General features: G+C 43.3%; 1 long non-coding RNA gene and 1 other non-coding gene across 17 annotated transcripts in view; both read left to right on the forward strand.

Annotated features, from left to right (window-relative positions):
* The window catches only part of LOC141575701 (uncharacterized), a 136,747-nt gene that overhangs the window by 22,707 nt on the left and 93,928 nt on the right, over positions 1–20,112 (forward strand). The window lies entirely within an intron of this gene.
* Positions 14,024–14,096, forward strand: TRNAG-ACC (transfer RNA glycine (anticodon ACC)). Its single transcript has one exon. It is a non-coding gene; the product is annotated as a tRNA-Gly (tRNA).

The raw sequence follows: 20,112 nt of genomic DNA on the forward strand, positions 1-20,112 counted from the left end.
CCTTGAATTCTCTTGGGTGTCAGTCTAAGGAGTTGGAACTTTATCCCAAGGGGAACGATATCTTTCAAGAGGAGGGGAGCCTGAAAGTGTTATTTTTGGATGGTTAACTGGAATACGTTTCTGGAGACCCAAGATATAATTTCAGTTGTCGTCTCCCAGTGGTTGGGGGTCAATGAGCCTGCCATCCACAGACCAGGATCCTGTAGTAGCTCATTCCTACGATGGAGGGCCCATTCTAATGGATGAGGAGGAAGGGCTAACGGGTGGAACTTCATCTCACCCCTTAAAATAAAACCGGGGGCCCTGCAACTGCTCACACTGCACTGGCGGTGAAATTCCTCACCTCGTCTGGGATCTTCCACACTCAGCGATCATGGCATGGGGCCCACAGGCGCGGTGGCCCTTAGAAGTTGGCACCAGCGTCACTGCTATCCAGGGCAAGGACAAGGTGAGAATGAAGTCCCTAGTGACTTTATGATGGCGTGTTCCGTGAGGACAGTTCCCTCCCTGTGGGATGATCTCTGTGACCAGAGGCCCCATGACACACAAAACACATGGACCCTCAGCCAGACGTGTAGAGTGACTGAGCATGGACGTTTTCTCACGAGCCTTTGCCTGGATGAACAGCGTCCATATCTCCTGCTCACAAGCTCTTGGCCTTTATTCTCACCTCTGCCTCCATCAATGACTGTTCTTGTCTCTACTTCCCCTTTTAAAGCCCAAGGCTCAGGAGAATGCTGACCAGATGAGATGTAGAATCTGTTGCTCTCTGGGACTTCCTGATAGTTAACTACTATTTCAGTGGCCATTGTCTTCATGTCAGGATTGGTACCCTACCGAATTGTGGTATCGAGCTGAAATACAGTTCTTTTTAAGGTGAACACGTTTTGGTTCTCAGCTTGGAAAATGCCACTGGAGCATGGGATACGAGAGATATAACTTCTAGGAGGACCAAACACCCTCCTCTAACACCTAAACACCGGCGTTATGTCCAGTGTTATGTATTATTTTATCCCCGGCTTTGACACCCCCACCCCTCAAGCAAGACATCTATCTACCCAGCGTTCAGTCTACACTTTTTTTTTTGTGGCTGTTGAATTCAGGTGGTCAGGGCATTGAGCTAATGAGAACAAGGTCACAGGTTCAACCTTTGTGTGGGCCAGCAAGGTTTGCTTTGTTCAGTGGCCACAGAGCTGGTCCAGCCAGCTGTCTAGCATATGTCTGCCCCAGGTCATAAGAGGACATGGCAGGAGTGTGTGGATGGACAATAGCAAATCCATCACCACCGCTAGAGGAGGCCAAGCCACGCATGTGTCCTACTAATGGGGGTCAATAACGTCTCATTCAAATGAGGCTGACAGTTTAATATCTCTTTCACTGAGACGGCTTTTTGAACATCAACTTTAAACATTTTTTTTTTTTTTGGTGTGAATTCATTTGTCAAATAAATGGAAGGCTATGTAAGACCTCAGACGATTATAGGTTTCCAAATATAGATTAATTGACTTAAATATTTAGAAAGTTGATTTCGTATTAAAAAGAAATTTCAGCCTGGCTATTCAGTTACCTTCCCTTTTTCTTAAAATCTGTGTAAGTTTAGTGAAATTAAAAAAAAAAATCAAAATTAGTTCTTCAGAGAGTGGTTGATAGTGACTTCCCTCATTTAAGAATGAAAACATTTTAATTAAACTTTCCCATAATTAGGCTGTTAAAATGTTAGCAAGGAGGAGGCACCATTAATTCTGTATTATTCAACTTCTTGGCTTTCACCCAGACCACACAGCCCATCTTTCATTTCTATGCAAATATGTTCCCCAAATTACTTCATTATTTAGCATCGTGTTCTGTTCGATTCCAGACTGGATCAAAACCAAGTCCATTCCAAAGTGCTCTGGCCCGGCTGCTTCCCGCAGCTGGGTCTTTGTGAGCGTTGAAAAGGCATTTGATATAGAAGACAGGAAGGCAAAGAACAAAACAGAAGTTTGGCAAGAGACGGACGGAAAATGACATATTGGGAATTGTTTTAAAATCCGTTTATTAAACAAACACTAGACCGATGATAATGGACATATATGTTACATTTTTTTTGAATAGGTAATACAGTCACAAAATTAAAAATGAAAAAACATAAAGTGATACATTGTGAAGTTTTGCCCCTCCCGTTGAGAGGTCCGTGTCCTCATGTCCTCAAGTCTACCTTCCTTGTGTGGCCATTTTCAGTAGTTTCCTGTGTCCTCATCTGGCATTTCTTTATGCAAACATATCTGAAAACCTCCTCTTCTTTAATGCAAACATGAACACACTGCAAACATTGTTCTTAATCTTGCTTTTGTCCCTTGACAATGTATTTCAGATATCTCTCCATGTATTCAGGGTGGCCTCATTTTTTTCACAGATGTGTGCTATTCCACTGAATGGATGTACTAGGACTTGTTCATCCGGTCACCTAGTGATGGACCTTGACAGAGTTTCTTGTAGTTTCTATTATACATAACAATGTTATAAATTACTTTGGAATGCATCATATAGAAAGCATTCTCATTCTTTTTTTTTTTTTAACATTTGCTTATCAGTCCATTGAATGGATGTATCATAATTGATTTACTTAATAATGTATTGGTGGACATTGAGTTTCCAATCTTTTATTTTTATGGACAGTGTTGTCCTGAGGCACCTTCTATAGGTCTGACCTTTTATGTGTAAGTAAGTATGTAGAATTAATACCCAGAAGTTGGATTTTTAGTAAAAATGGAAATGTTAATGAAGTGAAAGTTATAAACAAATATATGATCACATTATACAATGAAATATATTCCTTTGCCAAGTTCCCTCTATGCCTAAATCATTGTTGCCTGGCCGTTGAATATAAATTATTTTGCTTCTTCCACTTGATATAATAATACTTGAAGGATGTAGATTCTTAAGCCATATTAACAATTTAAAAAGTAGAGGGTAATCCAACAAAGCAGAAGCTTTAGTGGAACGTGGAGTGTTGTTACCACCCTTCGGGCAGCGTGAGAGCCGCACCGCAAATCAGATTAGAAAAGTCCGTGCAGCCTACTTAAGATTATAGCGAACGACCGGCAGGGCAAGCACGAGCCCGTTCCTGAGTCCCTCACAGATGACACGAAGCGCTCGGGCAGTTCCAAAGAGGAAGACCTTGCTTTCAACAGGCAAGAAATGAAGGTGTTTGTCCTGGAGCCCAAGACAATTGGAGTAACAATTGCGATAGATCTTCCTGACGATCAGTGACGTTCAAAGCCTGTATTGACTGGATACGTTGTCAGGAGCTGATGAACAGACTTCCCAGCTGCCCCCCTTCCTGATGCTTCACACGCTTGCCTGACCTGGTTCCATGCTGTGCACTGGGGCCGCTGGGCTGCTGGCTGGAGGCTTCGGGCACTTTCCAGGATGCACAAGAGGGCACTGCCCCATCTGTTGCTCATGACCCAGTGGCTCTTTCTTTCCAGGCTGATTGCCTTCCCTCATTTTTAGCATGTATTTTGGTGAGCTTAGCTACCATCTTCCCAGGAAGCCCCAGCCTCAGCAAACACACCAAAAACAGCTGTAGTGTATTTGATGGATACCAGCTGAGACCAGCAGTGCGGGACCAGGCTGCCTAGGCATTACCCATATGCAGCGTCTCTAAACCGTCCGTTCTGACCCCTATTGCTAAGCCACATTGGCTGCATCTGGAACAATCCTTCCCAGTGTTGCCACAGAATAACCATGGAAAGGACCTTGATGAATTTGGATTTAGGATGGAACAGGGGAGGAAAGAAATCACTGGAAGAAACAGGACAAAGGGTGGTAATAAAATGTTGCATATCTGTGTTGTCTGGTACAGTTGCTGCCAGTCACACGTGGCTATTGAGCACTGGAACAGGGCGACTGCAGATGAGGAACTGAACTTTTTACTGGGTTTGATTTTAGTTCATTAAATTTGAATTCAAGTGGCCACATGTGAACTAAATATTGGACAGCACAGCTCTAAACAATTCTTAGGCATTCTGAACATGCAGAACCATAGCACATAAGAGCTGGAACAGACCTTAAAGTTTACCGAGTCTGGGTGTTTTGATTTTACAAATGAGGGGTTTTGCTAATGGGGAAATGGAAGCCCAGAAGGTGCAATGCCTCATCCAGGGGCACCTAGGTGCTGATGAGCAGAGTTGAAGCCTGGCCTTCTGATGCCCTGACTCCCAGTTTGGTGGACTTCTGACCCCACCATGCTGCCTCCCCAGTTACGGCAGCAGGATTGTAGCCACACCCAGGTCAAGATCGTCCATTGGTAGGTTGGAAAAGGGAAGTCTGGCTTTGTCCTTCAAATCAACCGGCCAAGGGATACATGCTGGACTTGGTGCCAGCCACTGAGATCAGGAGGAGGGAGGTATAAAATGGCATAAAGAATCCACAGTCGGGGGGAGGGTATAGCTCAAGTGGTAGAGTGCACGCTTAGCATGCATGAGGTCCTGGGTTCAATCCCCAGAGCCTCCTCCAAAAATAAATAAATAAACCTAATTCCTCCCCCACCAAAAAAAGAAACTATCTCTCTAAATTTGAAATAAAATAATAATAATAAAAAAGAATCCACAATCAATTTGGGAAAACAGAAATTTTCTTAGAGAGATATATATGTATATGTATATGTATATTAAAAAATACATACGTATATGTGTGAAATATGTATTTCAATAGACTTGTCCTGTATGAAAGTCTCTAACACAGGAGGTAAAGTCATGTCATTCAAACGTAACGGGGGTTGATATGAAGCAAACTTCTGATCCACAGTAGATGTTATGTTCTTACATTCCGGATTCATTACACAGGCTCAGCCATCACCACCACCAGTCATACTGTTTCTGGAGTTTTAACATGTGAAAGCGAAGTGGTTTGTTTCAGGATTATTTTCCTGTAGAACAGTAATTATAGAGAATTAATTAGTATTAAAGCTGTGGTGTTAGATGAGAGAAAGGTAACTAGTCATGAGAGGCTGTATATTTAAATTGGGGGCAAAGTGTGGGTTATTATCTTTCAGGCGTAGCTGGGAAATCAAATCCTTACTTGGCTTCCTAATGTCTGAACCTAGTACGGCACGACAACATTGCCAGAGATTTTTTTTTTTTCTGTTGGTAGGCAAAACAAATGAGACCCAAGTGCTCATAGAACATTCCAAAGAGTCAACAGAGAGAAACGGAAAGTATTAGAAACACGATTGTCTTTGGAAAAGGAGACACAAATGTAAGTAGAACAGGGAATGAAAAATCATCCGTTATCTAAAGTTTTAAGAAGTCCACATTATAGATGTTTCTTAACATTTTGTAATTCTCTGATTTTATAAGGGTAATGTGTGCTAAATGTATTCAGCTTGGAACATAAAGAAAAGATTAAAAAAAAAAAACAGCAACTAAGCATCATTCAATCTCACTCAGAGATAGCCAGTGCTAATTTCTTTTTTTTCCTTCTTTGCAGACACCTAGTTTTAAATATTTAGACACTTGATATCATAGAGAGTTTGTATCATAATTTTCCACTTAACCTTAATTGAGTTTTGACTGGGGAATTTTTTGGAGCGAAGAACTTTTGCTGGGGGAGCCCAAGCAAGTTGGGAAAGCCATGTAGTGTTTTCTGCCTCTGCAGGTCTTTAAGGATGTTAATAAATTCTGTCCTGTAATCAGTTGTTAATGACTTCCACAAGTTTTCTTTGTTGGCGTGCTTGGTTAGAGGGTAAAACAATCCGGCTTGGTGCCTTATTCATTGACTAGCTGTGGGTATGAACCAGCCAGCAATCTGCTCCAAGTGCTTCTTGCACTCACACTTGAGTCACCAGACCCTCCAGTTCAGAAAACACCATCATTAATCAGCAGGGGCTAGAAATTTCCAACTGTCTCCTTTGTGTGCAGAGATCCGATTTGGTCTACGAGGGCTTCCAGAGTGGACTTCGAGAGTCATCTTCTTTTTCCAATGAAACAAATTTACATAATCATGTTACATTTATTATATGGACTTTCCCTCTGCCAGGGAAATGACTTCACGTGCTGTTTACTTCAGTCCCCGGGAGGGATCCCTGATTTGGTAATTTGGTAATTTTTTAGGGTCTGTTCTTGCTACAGGCGATCTATTAGAAATATTGCTAAAAATGTTTGCTCCCACTTGGGTAACCTAAAATGACACTCGGTACTTTACTAATGTTGACCTTTATAAAATCAGTTTCTCATCCTCAGAGGAATTTTTTTTTAAAGATGTTTCCTGCACAATTATTACCTCCTTTGATCTTGCCCTACATTTGGTCTTTCAGATAAGAGAGCCCAATAATTCCTCAGCTATAACTTCAGCAACACAGATAACGATCACACATGGTGTGACATGCAGGTCATTATTGTGAATAATAATTCACAGTTGTGAATAACCAACCGTGGTCCTGCATGAAATGTTTCACAGCTCATACCTCAACGGCTCACTGAGTTAATATAACACATAGGACTATCTTTGTGTCCAGGAGGAAGAAAATAACTCTTTATAAAATGCGTATGGTATTTAAATGGAAACACAGTAAGGCATCTTAGAAGAAGAAAATGTTACAGTGAAGTAAATCCCCATATGTAGCTTAGTTGTTTTATTTTATTCTATCCAACAAAGGGGCCTCCTTTCTTTGATGTGTCTAGTAATTCTCATTATTGCCTTCTGGATAAACTAGATGAATAGGTGGGAGCAATATGAACTCTCACGTTCACCATTAACTGTTGCTCCCTCATCTTTCTTTAGCCGTTTTACAATGTACCGTCGAGTTATTTCCAGGGCATAAAGACCTCTTTGGAATGTAATCGAAAACAAAAGATGGGTTCAAGATCTGATCACACACTTAAGGACAATCTTCCTACAGTTTTCAGTTCGCCAAATAAAGAGTTGGCAGGCTGGAGGCTGGAAGAGCGGTTTCCTAATTTTGAGTCTTTGGCAAGCTGGAATTCCACCTGCTAAAATGCAACAGTGTGGAGATTGTTATCCAGCGGGGACATTTGTGACTTTCTGTTTGGTGCTCAATAAAGCAGATTGTATTACGGTGCTGGAAAAATTTAACTTGCTGCTCATTTGAGTATTAATCTATCAAAATATTTCCTGGACTTATTTTACCCACTAACAAGAGAGCTATTATACATCTACCATCAGAAAGTTCTTAGTTCGTTCTGATATTTTTAATTCCTTAATTGAGTGGTTTTACTTCCTAGCTTAATGTAGACATTATTTTCTGATTATTAGCGAACTAAGAGGAGGTTAATTTGTAAGTTGAATTGGATTTTTGTTACAATCTGAAAAGCCTTTTTGTAACCCAAGGATATTTTTCCCCTGGACTCCGATACTCCCTACCGCACTCCCCCTGCTCCCTTCTGCCCTGAAATGAGACCCCACTATGTCCTTAGTTTCCACTTCTCTTCAGCAAAGTGGCTCCTCTGTCAGATAGTATATACTCACTTTTTAGGGCCAAGTGGTGCCCAAACATTTTAGGGGAGATGCTGATGTTAATATGATAGCAAAGGGGGAAAAAGGATAAGAACATAAGGTTTTCTGGCGTAGATACCAGGATAAAAGTCGGGTTGTTTTACAACACAAATTTCAACTCTAGCTCAAAAGCACTTGTATATTACTTTTTTCTGAAGAATCATTTGAGATGATAAAATATATAGTTAAGTTTTTTTTTTCTAACTTAGCATAAAAATTCAGAGAAAAGCTTACAAAAAATATTTTGTTTCCTGAATCATGTCTGGGGTTGTATTTTTTGTTGTTGTTTTTGCACATAGGGTTTGTGTATATGCATGAACAATTAAAAACAAAATTTTAATTGAAGAAATTGCCACAGTGAATAAGACTTTGCACAAGCAAAACAGAGGGTTATTTACTAGTTATCAGGTAAATTTGAAGCATTAAAAAATGACACAATGGTTGATCTCAGTAACAAATTCCAATTCCTTCAATAATAATTTTAAAAATATGAAGCGAAGACTATGCTTCCTCTAGGTGGATCTAATTTAAAGTGTCTAGGCACTGGGCATGACCACATCAGCAGCCTGAACCTACCTTGGCAAGGTAAAAAAAAACTCTATATTTAATTATGACCTTTTCCTAAACCCCTTCTTTGCAACTGACCAAGTGGACTGTTTGCTTCGCTGAGCTGTCAGCGTGGAGAGGTGAAAAGAGCAAGAGTTTTCAGATCAAAAGACCCCACTTCTGAATCTTATTATGGCTGTGGGACTTTGCAGAAGTTCACACAGTTGTTTCTTCTCCAAACGGGATTGAGAATATCACCTCCCTTACAGGGCAGTTGTGAGGAACAGAATTAAATGTGTGAAAATACCTAATAGTGTCTGTTGTATATCATCAGTGCTCAGTACCTTTTATGTTCCCACAATATGAAGCATTACTTACTACTGATGAAGCATTTAGCTGTTTTTTGCAACATGGCATCAGTCTTAAAGCATTGTGGGGTTATCCCATTAATCGTCGATGTATTGGCTGGATACCAGCTATCCATATCATTGTCTATTTGTGTCATCTGATTATCCTCAAACGAGGAGAGACACAGTATACCTCTTTGAAAACTTGGTGGAGAGGTGCCTGGCTGCCCTGAGCATTTTCTTTCTGGAGATCTTTTTTATTTTTAATTAAAATTTTTTTCCAATTGAATTATAGTTGATTTGTAATGTTGTGTTAGTTTCTGGTGTACAGCAAAGTGATTCAGTTATACATATACATACATATATTTTTTTTCAGATTCTTTTCCATTATATGTTGTTATAAGAAATTGAATATAGTTCCCTGTGCTGTACAGTGGGTTATTATTGTTTACCTATTTTATATGTAGTAATATGTATTTGTTAATCCAAAATTCCTAATTTATCCCTCCCTGCCCTTTCCCCTTGGGTTAACCATAGCTTGTTTTCTATACCTTTGTTTTTTTGGTTTGTAAATAAGATTTGTATTATTATTATTTTTTAGAATCCACGTATATGTGATCTCATGTGATGTTCATCTTTCTGTGTCTGACTTACTTCATTTAATATGATAATCTCTAGGTCTATCCATGTTACTGAAAATGGCATTATTTCATCCTTCTTTATAGCTGAGTAGTATTCCATTGTATATATGTACCATGTCTTTATCTGGTCATCTGTTGATGGACATTTAGGTTGTTTCCATGTCTTGGCTATTGTGTATAGTGCTGCTATGAACATTGGGGTGCATGTATCTTTTTAAAATCTTTTTTGGGGGTGGGTAATTAGTTTTGTTTGTTTGTTTGTTTGTTGACAGAGGCACTGGGGGTTGAACCCAGGACCTTGTGCGTGCTAAGCATGCACTCTACCAGTGAGCTACACCCTCCCCACCCCATGCATCTTTTCAAATTGGAGTTTTCTCTGGATCTATGCCCAGGAGTGGGATTGCTGGATCATATGGTAACTCTATTTTTAGCTTTTTAAGAAATCTCTGGATATCTTTTCTTTTTTTTAATTTTAAAAATTTATTTTTTTTTAAATTGAAGTATAGTCAGTTTACAATGTTGTCTCAGTTTCTTGTGTCCAGCAACTTTTCTTTCTTCCTTTTTTTTTTTTTTTTTTAAATAGATGGAGGCACTGGGGATGGAACCCAGGACCTTGTGCATGTGAAGCACATGCTCTACACCTGAGCTACAGCCGCCGCTTCTGCAGATCTTAGTTTGTGTTTCATTCCTTGCCTGGCAGTGGCTGTTTGCTCGGATGTTTTACTTTGTCCCCTCTGGGGCCTCACGGAGCCCTCCCCCACCCACACTCCTCAGCACAACCAGAAGCTCGTTTCTTTTCTAAAATGACAGTTCCTCCCAGAGACCTGGGGCATGGGAAGCGCTGAGTGGGAAAGCGGCTCTTCCCTTTGTGGGGCTGGCCTGCGGGGCCCACCACGCCCCTCGGAGCAGCTCAGGGGGCCCAGTGCAGTCTCCACAGCCTCCTCTGACATCCCCTGTGTCCTCTGACCCAGGAAAGCCTCCCCTTTTATTCAAAAATCACTCCTGTGGGACGTCCTAGCTCTGAAGAGGAAAGAACCGTCAGGGCCAGGCTCTGTTCTCACGCGAAGATGACCCAACACCGAGTACGACCACACCGCCCCGAACGCGCCCCATCTCGTCTGGCCTCGGAAGATGGTCCGGCGTCCTGAATGGCTGGCTCCTCCTGGTCTGGGCGTCTGAGGGGAGGCTGAGGCCTCGCAGACCACGGCTCCCAGCGCTGTGTCACCCTCTGTCCCCGGTGGACATTACTTTAAGGGATGAAAGTCTGTGGCCGTGAGATCTTTGGGCCTTTTCCCTCTTTGCAAACAACCCCACTTACACGACTGTCGAGAGGGAGGTGCCTGGAGTCAGCCAAGCCTTGCCCTGTTTTGTGACGTTGAGTGCCACCATCCTTAGGGCCTGACTCACCCGTGAGCCTCAGGTGCGCCGAGAGGCTGCGTCTATCGCGCTTGGCACACGGTAGGTGCTCGAACACACTGGCTTTACTTCAGATAATAACGCGATTAAGTTCTAAGTGGGATGAGAAGAGCTTCAGTGTCACGCGCCTTCTGGCGAGAGGAGCTGGTGCTGGTGGGGACGCGGGCTGGGCGCCTCCGCCGGGTTCTGGCGGCCTCGGGCTGGCGGGGTCCCGGCCTGGCCGCGCGGCTCCGAGCCGCTGCCGGTTTGCTCCGCTGCGGGGAGCCTGGCCGGGGGCAGGGCCGTGATGGCAGCGCTTTCTCTGCTGGTTTCTCAAGGAGCCATAACTCTTCCAGATTCACGGCGCACATGTGGCCTCCGAGCAGGTCTGGCAGCTCCCATCCGTGGTGCAGGCTGGGAAAGGAAGGGTCTGGAAAACTCATAAACGCAACCTGAGTGGCAAAGGAAAATCAATCTTCTCCTGCTTTGGACCAGGTTGATGAGAATCACTCTTCCTGATTCTCCATAAATTGGAACAAGGCTTAGGACACTAATCCTACTGTAATACCACTTGAAGACGAACACTGACTTTGGTGACATTTAAATCGCAGTTCAGGTCTGCTATTAAACCAGGGCCTCCGACTGTTTAACCTCTGCCCTTGTGTCCTATTACCCGGGCCCGGTGCGCGCGAATGCGCGAATGCACGAATGCACTCAGCTTCCCGGCGACACGGGGGACCTCCCTGGGCCGGCCACGCTGCTCCACGTGAACGCACTGCCCCAGGTACCAGGTTTATTTTCAGACTTTTCACTGTGGTACACTCCAAGGCTCTCTCTTTGGCCATTTTGATAGAGTGAAAGTGAAGTAGAAGTGGAGGCAATTACCTGGACATCTTCCTGTGGCTGGAAGAAAGTGTATTTTTGGAACTCAGATTATCTAGGGAAACCCAAAGGCATTCATTCATTCAATGCTATTTTGCAAGTGCTGTTTATGTACCACGAACGGCGTTAGATCCAATACGAAGGAGACACAGGCAGCGTAGCTGTGTGATTTTATGGCCCTGCTCAGGCAGTTCTACACCTCAGCTTAGATGCATCTCACCTGAGTCTTTGCTTAATTGCACTGACAAACCCTTGACTGGTTTCCAAAGAGCAGATTCTTACTTGGTTCAAGTTGTGTTAACTATTGAATTAGACACTGGGGGATGTGAATCTTTTCCACTCAGATACGGTATTTTTAAAAAAGACAGTGTTGGTCTTAAAAGACAGGAATCACCTTCTCTTCGTTCTTGGATATTTTCCTCCACAGGAGAAAACACTTTGTGCTGTCTTCTTTCTCATCACACCCCCATCCCCTGAGCAGTGACACACCTGCTCCATGTTCTTGGGAAATGGATCCGGGTCACTTTACCACCAGGGTCACTTCGAAGCCTGAGATTCTAATGTGGCTTTATGGGAAGTTCGTCCCAGCCTGGTCAGCACCTGAGAGACTCTGCCTTGATGACTGCTGCCGCCAGTTTCTAGATGTGCAGAATTCAGCAAGATGCTTAAAGGCACGAGCCTCAGTTTCCTCATCCGTACAATGGGTTAACTGCACTTCCCTGGCTGACGTGTCAGGAGGATCAAAGGAAGTAATTCTGGGGAGACAGCCCACTTCAGCCCCTGTTCTGGCCCCGAGGCTCTGGCAAGCCCCCCAACCTGACTTTGTCCCTGCTCTATCTCTGCCACTGCTCACAGCACCAGCCTTTCCCTTCCAGGCTGGTGGTTCTGAACTGGGAGTGATTTTGTCCCCAAGGAGATATTTGACAAGGTCAGGAGACAGTTTCGGTTGTTACAATTTGAGGGGGGAAATGCTACTTGCATCTAGTAAGTAGGGGCCAGACATGCTGCTAAACATCCCAACACACAGGAAATCCTCCTCCTGCCCCCGCAACAAAAACTCATCCCGCACAAAGTGGCCGTGGTCCTGGGGTTGAGAAACCTGGCTCTATGTCCCTGGGATCCTGACATTCTCTCCCCAAACAACCCATTTGCATGGTCTGTGTGTCTCATGCCCAGGCACAGCGGGTGGCTACTTGAGAGGGACGTGGGGTGGGGTGTCCCCAGGCTTCTGTGAGGCCCCTCCCAGGTGCCTGGGGTGGGAGAGGACACAGTGGCTTCAGGCCAGCTCCCTCATGTCCCCGTGTCCCAATACGGATCTCACAGGAGTCTAAGAATTCTACACTGGAATCTGGTCTTCCAAGTCGTTGTGAAGGGACATTTGTCAAGGTCAAGGTCTAAAACATATTCAACAGTCTGTAAGCTTGATTAATTACTAAATATTTAGACACATGACATGTGGACCTCTGCCTTCTTGCTCTGGGCTGCGCCAAAGTTGAGGTCGGGTGTGGGGGCAGAGGTAGGGGACCCTGGGCCCTGCCCCCTGCACAGCCAGGCTTCGTGGGGCCACCTTCCAGCTTGGCTGTGAGGACACCCCTGGCCTTGAGGCAGACGGTGGGTGACTGGCTTGGTTGCCACAGGCTCAACCCCAGGGTCTCGGGTGCTAGTTGCTTCCAGAGTGTGACCTTTTTCACAGTTGACATATTTATAGTCACCATCCTCACTGCGACCTCCTGAGAACGTCCCTTCAGCTCAGGCCTGGGCCTCGGGCAGCCGTGTTTTTAGTGCCATCTGACCCAGGCTAGGGCCTTTAGGCTCTCTTCCAGGGACTCCATTCCTAGGGGTGCTGACCCCAGGGCTGTCCCCTCAGGAGCTGCCGTGGGATAGTTGTCTCTCACCACGAGGAAAGGAGGTAGGGAGAGACAGGCAGGGAGACAGGGAGACCCTGGCCTGCCTGCTTCTGGATGGCTTTCCAGCCCTGGAACGATCTCTGGGTTCCATTAGCCACTTCAGTTCCTTCCAAGAAATTCTTTTATTTGCGGGAGCTGGATGGAGCTGGATGCGTAACCACAGTAAGCCCCCACCTTTCAAGTCCCTCCATCCCTCAGATCCCAGAGGCCTCCTTGAATCTGGCCTGGCTTTGTTCAGCCAGGGTGCTGGCGGGCGGTGCTGGGGATGGAGACCGCGGCTGGCTGTCCCGCTTTGTGGGGACGGACTCACGGGAGCTGTCCAGCATCAGTGGGTAGGTTTGGCGGTGGACCCGACCTCCGAGTTGTGAGCAGCGGGACCCTTCGGGCCGTGTCCTTCAATGTCAGGTGCCCTCTTCTCTAGAAACTTGCTGTGTCTACCTGCTTCTAAACATCCAGGTAAAACTCCCAAATAAAGAGACGATTGCACTTGGGAAAACTTTGAATAATAGATAAGGAATGAAATGTTCACCTGGACATGTACAGTTTATGTGACGTAATCTTAAAAAAAATTTTTAACATTTTTTATTGAGTTATAGTCATTTTACAATGTTGTGTCAAATTCCAGTGTAGAGCACAATTCTTCAGTTATACATGAACATGCATATATTCATTGTGACATTTCTTTTTGCTGTGAGCCACCACAAGATCTTGTATATATTTCCCTGTGTTGTACTTATTTGATGTAACCTTGAATTCATATCATTGCAGAAAAACAGGAAGGAGGGCATACAAATGAGTTTGGCGGCGGGGAGGACGTAGCTCAGTGGTAGAGCGCATGCTTACCCTGCATGGGGTCCTGGGTTCAATCCCCAGTGCCTCCATTAAAAAAAATTTAAAAAAAATCTAATTACCTCCGCCCTCAAAATAAACAGACAAACAAAAAATAAGCAGGTGGGTCTTATGAGGCTAGAACAGGGACCTAGCTCAAAGGACACTGGTGGGGCTGTGAATCAGGCTGTGTGGGTTCGTGAGTGAGTGTGGGCACCTGCTACTTTCCAAGACCTTTATGTCTGTCTCCTCAGTGAATCCTCACTGTAACCACTCGCAGTAAGGCTTATTATTTCCATTTTTACAGTTAAGAAAACTGGAGCCCCTTGTTAGTGGTGAAGGTGGAGTTTGAATTCAGGTATGAGGGTAGGAGTAAGGAACTCAAGTTGGGAGCTGTAGAAATCGGTGGTCTTAGAGAAGAGGAATGTTGGGCACGTCTGTTTTTCTAACTTTGTGTCGTGCAAAAAGTTAGGTTCTAAGAAATCAGTTAGAAACTGTTATGTTGCTTAACAGCTGTGGCCCTCAGGCTCACCCGGGACACTTCTTTTTATTTCTCTCTGTCTATTTACCTGAGGATGTAAGCCTGACTCCAAGAGATCTTGTCGATTCTTTAATACAGTCAAATTTTTGTTACGGGTGAAAAAGTCCAAATGGCTTTGAGACATCGTACAGTTAAGACAATTGACTGACCGAGTTGCTTCCTGTCTTTCCTGATATGTTTTTTAATTCCCGCCCTGTGGTCTGTCCTTCTTTTTCCTCTCATTTTTATCTGGGTTACTTAATCAATGTCTATCAGTTTATCTGAATGGGTTTGTCTGAGGTTTTCTTACGTATAGACTCAGGAGGGCTGTCTGGCTAATCTGACCATCTCTGCTTAATATTATTATTAAGACGACTAGGAAAAAAAAAACAAAAGACAAACTATTTCCAAAAGTCAATTCCTTAACCTCTGACCATTCTATTTATGTTTCCAGTCTTAGCCTGGCTATAACTTTAAATTCAAGAATGGAACCTAATTATAAATGTATGTAGAAACAAGATATTTAGAATAAGTTTGTTATAGTACAGAGAATTCTATGCCAACGGTTTTATTACTTAATTTTTTTATTTCTAAAAGGTCCAGTCTAATGGACATATCCAGGATCATTTAAAGAGGGAAGTCTTACGAGGTTGTTGACAGATTTGATCTTTTCCCCCCAAAATTACTTTGCCATGTGTTTTAATCAATAACTAGCATGATTTAAAGTCTTACAAATTCTACTACTTATGGGGGAAAAGTAAAGGGCTCAGTAAAGACCCGTGTCCACAGTAGAAAAAAATGATGAATCTTTTCATCACTCAGCATCATGGGATTCTCCAAATGTATTGTGCTTTTTCCCCTCTTGGAGTTATTTATTGGCAGAGGGGAGGGTGGACAGAACTTCTTTTGAAGTTAAACATCTTGCTTGGACGAGCAGATAGGTTGCATCAAATCATAGCAATAAAAAGACAAAATGCTTTATTAAGTCTTCTTTATCACTATATCGTGCTCCAGTAGAACGATCTAATTAAAGACACAGTGGGCCCTCTTTTCATCTGAGGAGGAGTTCAGAGGCTTTCGTTATTAAAAGGTTTGCACAGAAACTCACACGTTGCTGTCTCGCTTCCAGGTTTCTCGGCGGTGCCTCCTTCCTGTTTTGCTCTGATAGTTATGAATGTCTTGGCCACCACTTCGTGGCTTGATCCTAACTCGGCCTTTTCATCTTCAAAGTACCTGCAAGGCATTTCCATGATTAATATTCATAATACCACTCTGAGGTAGGCACTGGAAGTGCTGTCTAGGGTCTTTTCTCGGACATGGAAACAAAAGAAAAGAATTTATAGTGGTGTTTATTTGAATGCTGCGGGGGAACACTGTGCTTCCCGGTTCTGAGCTTCCAAGTTGGTGCCTTTCCCCGAACCTCTCTGTCGGGTGCTGGCAATCGACGCCGCGGCACGTGAGGCCTCCTCCAGCAGCTGCCACTGGTCACCGTCACCACCACGGGACAAACGGACACAAACTAGGGAGAACGTGATTTGGGGCTGCTCCCCACTTGGAGTCACTCTGGGTCCCCTTGGCCTAACGAGCTTTCAGGAGGTCCTGAATCGTGTTTCAGTTTCATTCCTGAATAATATCCCTCTTGCACAGAAACTTCATTCAGGTTAGACTAAACTAGGGGTCAATGACTGGCAGCTGCCTAAAGATTTCAGTGGCCGGCCACCTGCTTTTGTGATGTTCTTTTTGGATTTGCAATTCTCGTGATGAGCTTCGAGCTTCTTGGATCACGCAGACCCTGCTACGCTCTGCTTCTTCACGCAGAGTTGAATCTGTGGGGCTGAAGGCATCTGAGTTTGCTGATTAAACAGAGAAGGAAGGATTGTCTTATTTCTCCAAACCAGGGCAAATTTGGTCAATTGGCAAAACTGGGAAATTGCTGAATTTCTTTGACATCATGTCCCCCTGCCCCAAAACGATCTCTTCCCTTTCGCTGCCAAGTTCTTAGGTGTTTATTTCACTTAGCGTTCTGAGAGGAAGGCAGCCTAAGAAAGGAGTCCACACGAAGCTGTGAATGGCTGTCGCCGGCGTGAAGTTTTATTCCTCTAGAGCTACAGGGAGTTTAAAAGAGAACAGTAGCCACACCTTCATCTCCGGTATCTGCCAAGCCAATGGGATATTTTTTTGGGGGGGTGGTGGTGGGAGCTAAAGGCATGATTGGACACTCTCAGTTCACATTATATAGTTGTGATTACTGGCTTTTACACAGTGTACATATAAGGTAAGTCCTACCCTGAAGCCTGTTTTCCTATATTCAGGTTCCTATATCAGAATCTAGAAAATTGGAAGAAATCAACAAGTAAATGTTAAAAAAAAAAAAGTATAAGACTCTGAAAAGAAAAAAAATATATGTATGTATGTGTACAACTGAATCACTTTGCTGTACACCTGAAACTAACATTGTAAATCAACTACAGTTCAGTAATAATGTAAAAAAATTAGTCTAAAACATTGCTTATTTACATAGTTTTTTTTGCGGGGGGTGATAATTAGGTTGGTTTATTTATTTTCAACGGAGGTACTGGGGATTGAACCCAGGACCTCGTGCGTGCCAAGCATATGCTCTACCACTGAGCTACACCTTCCGTGTTTACTTAGGCTTCTGTCTGCATTAAAGAGAGCACAGGAAGAGGATGTTCTGTGGGTAACAGCACGAAGAAAGCTAGGCACACCTCCTTACGTTTTTATCTCCATTCTGAATTTGATGCCGACCTGCCTGGCCCTGGGGGTGTCAGATGCAGATAGCGTGGAGATTTCCAGCCATGATGAATGATCTGGGACGGAGGCGCTGGTCGGGTAGCAGCAACTATTAGTAAGAAAAGTGAAGCATTCCAGTTGTGACCTGTTCCAGAAGGGAAGCGGAGGCAGGAGAGGGGCGATCCTGCAGCAGCACGTGACTGCCCGCTCTCCCGAGCTCCCTAAACCTTCGCTCTCCACTTCAGCTTGTCCTTAATTGAATGAACTCAGCAGCTGTCCCGGGAGGCCCGGGCAGTGCAAAAACAGGTCACTTTCTGAGCCTTGCGCCTCTTGGTTAATTCCTTTGGCCTTCCATTTTTAATTTTTACAGGTTTTCAGCTTTAGCTTAACAGTAATTTGTGATCAAGTTTCAATTAAAGTTTATTTTACTTTTGGTGACATTTTCACAACTAATTTGAACTTCGGTCCCTTGCTGGAGAAATATTTACAAAGAAATAACATCAAATTGCACAGAATAAATGCCGTGCCATTCAACTATGTAAATAGCAGCTGAGATGTTTAATTGAAAATAAAACACTGGTCAAATGTAAACATCATTTTGTTCCAGTTACTCCGCGTGGAGGCTTCAGGGGCACAAATGAGCGCAGTAACGGAGGCTGGAGGTTAGACTTTGAGACACGGCTTGTGTCTGGAAATCTTTTTAGTAGTCGCTGCATTCTTCAAGGCTGTTCAGTCTACCTCTTAAAGCACACTCATTTGTTTTTTTTTTTGAAAAAAGATACATGCACCCCAATGTTCACAGCAGCACTATTTACAATAGTCAAGACATAGATGCAACCTATGTGTCCATCAACAGATGGCTGGATAAAGAAGATGTGGGGTGTGTGTGTGTGTATATATATATATATATCTGAATCACTTTGCTGTACACCTGAAACTAACATTGTAAATCAACTATAGTTCAATAATAATTAAAAAAAATATATATATGGAATACTATTCGGCCAAAAAAGAATGAAACAATGCCATTTGCAGCAACATGGATGGACTTGGAGGGCACTATGCTAAATGAAATAAGTCAGAGAAGGAAAGACAAATACTGTATGATATCACTTACATGTGGAATCTAAAAAAATACAACAAACTAGTGGATAAAACAACAACAAAAAAAGAAGCAGATTCACAGATAGAGAGTAAACTAGTGGTTACCAGTAGGGAGAGGGGCAACATAGGGGTGAGGAAAACGGGTGATTATGGGATTATATGAAATTATGTGTGTGATGCTTTTGAAAATCATAAAGCACTCTAGAATTTAAAGAATTTTTCACTAAAAAATTTACTCGCAGATAAATAAGATGCAATGAAACAAAATCTTGCTTCCTGAAAAAAAGACTCCAAAGACCCCCCCCCCGCCCCACTCATTTGTTGTCATAGAGATTGGCGGTTTGAGACCCTGCTTACCCTGGCGTTCTAATGTACAATTCAGTGCACCATCGGGCATTTGGTTCTTTTGCTCAGCTCCTCCATGGCTGTAAATTAGGTATCTCTCCAGATGCTTCCTTCTCTTAGACCGTGAGGAGAACACCTGGCCTTCCAAAGCATCAAATGACCAGTGTTTTGATTGGCTGGTCTATTTATGGAGCTGTAACTCTGTGTTGAATGGAGTAACCTCTGCACCCCAAGCAAAACCCTCCCAGGTCATATCTCGACCAGAGGAACAGTGGAGAAAACACACATCCTTGGTTGTGGGATAAGGAACATACAATTACCTTGGGGAGGGTTGTCTAAATAGACCTACGTTTGGGAAGCAGGGTCCTCTATTCCAGATTTATAGGCTTTAGTATGTGAGGATGAAATTGCAACATCTTTTGATTTAAAATTTGGTAGAGGTGGGAGATTATTTCAGTGATCCCAACCGATTGTGTATTTATCTTTAACTTTACATTCATTGGAGAACTTCCATGATCTTCCTTGAAAAACTCATCCAGGGAGGTATTATAACTATTAAGAGCATAGACTCTGAGGGAAGACTTACTGGATTAGCTGGGAACCGCCCCCCAGGCAATTTAACTGTTCTGTGCCTCAGCTTTCATATCTGTCAAATAGACATAAAAATAATACTTAGTTCATTGGGCCATCGCCACGGTTACATGAGGTGACACATGTGGAGGAAACAGAGCAGTGCCTGGCACAGACAGTGCTATGTAAGTGTAGTTATTATTCACTTAAGAGATTTTACTATTCAGCATTCATTCATCTGCATTAACTTTCTACATTATTACTATCTTTTATGGGAAACAAATTTTTACCGATTGATTTCATTGTTTTTTTCCAGCTTTACTGAGGTATGATTGACAAACATTGTATATAGTTCGGTTGTACACTGTGACTTTTGAAACACATGTACAAGGCGGGAGGGTAGAGCTCCGTGGCGGAGGGTAGAGCTCCATGGTGGAGCGCGTGCTTGGCCTGCGTGAGGCCCTGAGTCCAATTCCCACTACCTCCATCAAAATCAGTAATAATACGTAAGTAAACCTAATTACTGCCCCCTGAAAAAAAAAAAGAATAAAAAAGATACACAAGGTGAAGATTTAATAGACGCATATATTATGAAGTGATTAGGACAATTGAGTTAATTACCATATCTAGTACCTCACGTGGTTACCATATTTTTGTGTTTGTGTGGTGAGATAATTTAAGATCCACTACTCTCTTAGCAACTTTTAAGTACACAGTACTGTTAAGTATACAGTACTGTTAACTGTAATCACCATGCTGTGTGTTTGATCTCCAGAACT

The sequence above is a fragment of the Camelus bactrianus genome, chromosome 31 (assembly GCF_048773025.1).
Source record: "Camelus bactrianus isolate YW-2024 breed Bactrian camel chromosome 31, ASM4877302v1, whole genome shotgun sequence".
Classification (NCBI taxonomy): Eukaryota; Metazoa; Chordata; class Mammalia; order Artiodactyla; family Camelidae; genus Camelus; species Camelus bactrianus.